Source organism: Dipodomys merriami, unplaced genomic scaffold (assembly GCF_024711535.1).
Source record: "Dipodomys merriami isolate MVZ:Mamm:240054 unplaced genomic scaffold, mDipMer1.0.p SCAF_530, whole genome shotgun sequence".
Classification (NCBI taxonomy): domain Eukaryota; kingdom Metazoa; phylum Chordata; class Mammalia; order Rodentia; family Heteromyidae; genus Dipodomys; species Dipodomys merriami.
Genome location: NW_027206103.1, coordinates 79,951 through 83,446, shown reverse-complemented (window position 1 = coordinate 83,446; position 3,496 = coordinate 79,951).

Genomic DNA, 3,496 nt, shown 5'->3' with positions numbered 1-3,496 from the left:
GATGTCAAATAGTAAAAAGCATACTGTTACAAGTCTTGGAAGAGACTTCAGAAGAAAGGACAGTGCTTTCTATTTTAGTATATATATATATATATATAATATATATATATATTTCACTCATTTAAATTATATAACACAAATGATTTTAGTATGTCCACAGATACATGCAACAATCATCATAATAAATCCTGGATATTTTCATGACCTCAAAAAGAAATGTTGGCAGGTGTCTGTAGCTCACACCTGTAATCCTAGTTACTCAGGAGGCTGAGATCTGAGGATCACAGTTTGAAGCCATTCCTGGCAGGAAAGTCCATGAGACTCTTATCTCCAATTCACCACCAAAAGCCAGAAGTGCTGTGGCTCAAGTGATAAGTGTCTCAAGTAGCCTTGAACAAAATAAAATCAGGATGGTGCCCAGGCCCTGAGTTCAAGCCCCAGAATAAGCACACACAGAAAGATGTTGACACTTTAGCTACCATGCCCATACCCTTAGAGACCCCTTCCTTCTACCGCTTCCTAAGCAAGCAATGATCTACTCTTGGCACCATAGATTCCTCTGTTCTAGATATTTCATATGAATAAAATCATAAAACATGAGAAACAAAATGTAATAATAATTTGCCACTTTTGAGTTTCATTTAGGATTTTTAAAGCCCATGGTAGAAATAGCATCTTGAAGAAGACTTGGTATTTTGAAGGATTTTTTAAAATGCTGAGTGTCTCAAAGAACAGAAAACCATAAAAGGCTCAGTTTATACCAGAAATCAGATTGTAGAAGATTGCATGGATAGAATAACAAGTCTTATCTCTTGGAGATAAGACTTGACCAGCATAAACTCAGAATTAAATAGGTTCCCAAGTGGCTTTGTGATTCGACAAAGAAACTGCACCGACTAAATAAAAGCAATTGCAGGCACAACACAGACAGAAGGTGCTCGAGAGCAGCAAGAATGGATTACATTTCTGTAGAGGCCAAAGAATGGCACTTGGACCAGAGCCCTACCACTGATGACAAAATAACTTCGGCCACCTAGGAACTTAGAGCACTTCTAAGGAGAACAAAACAGGAAAAAGAAAAGGAGCATTACCCACAAAGATACAGTGTTTTAAACAAGTGGCCTGTGTGAGAAAGACCATGGCATGATTTGGATATAATTTTAGGGTGCCCCTAAGGATTCTTGTAAGGAGGACTTCTTGGAATGGTAGTGGGGTCTTTAAGAGCACTACCTAGGGCTCTCAGAAAGGATCAACATAGTTCATTTGGGACCCCAATTAATCCTTAATGGCCCTTTTGACTTTCTGTCTTGCAATGCGATTTGTCATTCTAGCATGTGTTCTCACCATCTTCCTGGATATGAGATAATTAAAAAGAGCCTTGCTGGAGCTGGTGCTATGCTATGTAGACATCTAGCTTCCCAAAATGTGAGCTAAATAAACTTCATGTCTTCAAATCACCCAGCTTCAGGCATTTTGTTATAGTAATAGAAAAAAAACTAATTCAAGACATTAAACAGAAGAGCTCATATTCTAAGCTAGATGGATGAGTTATGTAGAAATAAAAATGGATAACTTCAATTTTCCAACTTTAGACTTTTATGGCTGTGCTGAAATAGCTACTAAATCATCAGGCTTGCTTTTATCTCAGGTTTCAGTTCTTCTTGGATAATCTCAAAACCATCATTACCTGAAATGGGTTTTAAGATTAGAAAAAAAAGGGAAAAAAAGTTTTTTCTTTCAAATAATTTAACTGTCATAAAATTTCAGATAGGTTCATGAATCATTATCAACAGTATTTTTTAAATGACACCAGACATTACTTTCTCAAATATGGAACATTATCTGAAGGAGATTAAACCTATTTGCTTTACAACTTATTTAACAGTGAATTTCCAAGCCCAGAGCTGGTGCCTTGTGCCTGTAATCCTATCTCCTCAGGAGGCTGAAATCTGGAGGATTGTAGTTCAAAGTCAGCCTGCATAGAAAAGTCATGGAGATCTCCTGTCCAATTAATCAATAAAATGCTTGGCTGGAGGTGTGGGTAAAGTAATAGAATACCAGCTGTAAGCAAGACCCTGAGTTCAAACTTCAGTAGCAGGAGGGAAAAGAATCTCCAGATGAATCCAGCTGGACCTGACTGCAGCCATCTAGAGTTTTAACTGCCGTGGTTGCCTCTGAGAAGCCTGGCCTGCTCTACAACCCCACCTTGCACCATTTCCTGGAGTCGTACTGATAAACCCAAGCATTTAGTGGTGTGTGCAACTTTTAGGACTGGGCTCTGGCACTGTCAGCACTAGGAAAACACCTGATGGCTTCAGTGTTAGCTTGAGACAAATGAGGTATACAATAGCTTGGATAAAGTTACTTTTTACAAGCCCATTCTCTGATCCAAATTGTGGGGATCCACTAGTCTTGCTGCCACCCTTGACTATGTTTCACTCTGCTGTACTGCATCCACCTGTCTGGTTTTTTTTCCTTCTCTCATCACGTTCCACCGATGACAATGCTTTCACAAAATATGTTTCTAAAATAGTAATTCAGGGTGTTAGTGATCATGTATGAATATCTTATTTTTAATTCCATCATAAACTCTAAAAGAAAGTAGAAAAGCAGAATTTTGTTACACCCTATAGCTGAAGTTATAAACTATGATTTTAAGAACATTTGGACATGTAAATCATGCTAAAACCTATCTACATAGTCAGCATCTGATTCAACCTTGCCTCCAGCTGAGTCTAGTGAGTACTCCCTAAAATCTGCAGGTTTAATCATCTTCACTTGTAACTGTGTTTTGGAGTCACAAACCAAAGCTGATTATGTTATAGGATAAGCCATTTGAAGTGTTAACCAAAATAAGCCATGCTAAGCTATGCTAAGACTATTAATGTCAGACATAATGAGATTATTTATATCAGGTTTTATATCAACTATGCTTACTGAATCTTGGGCATACAGAAAGTTGAGAAAATGAATTTGAAATATCTTTTCTGATGTTGTTGCTTTGAAATCACTTAATCCTACAAATGCATATTTAAAAACTGTATTTAATACTTAATGTTTGTTTTGCTTCTAAATATCTGACTCTATGTAGTCTTTTATCTTAAAAAAAGACAAGTTAGCATGTGATTTATTGCCAGGGATATAACATTTGCCTTTCATAAGATAAAAATGTTTGTTAGTCTATGCTAGTTAACACTTCTTTTAAGAGTTTGATTGTATGTTTGCTTTACATGATAACTTCAGTAGTAGAATAGGAATAAAGAATTTATAGACAGAAAAGAGAACAACAATTTTATGTATTACATTTGTTATTTAATAACAAAGATAAATGATGTCTGCTTTCTAGATAAAGGAGAAAACTGAGTGAAATATGTGAAGCATTAAATATCTAATATTACCATGAATATTAGTATTTATGGGCTACTATGAAAGCAGTTGTAAAAAAAGCAAGATTTAATAAAAGTTTGAAAGACAACCATTTTTAATATATCAGCAA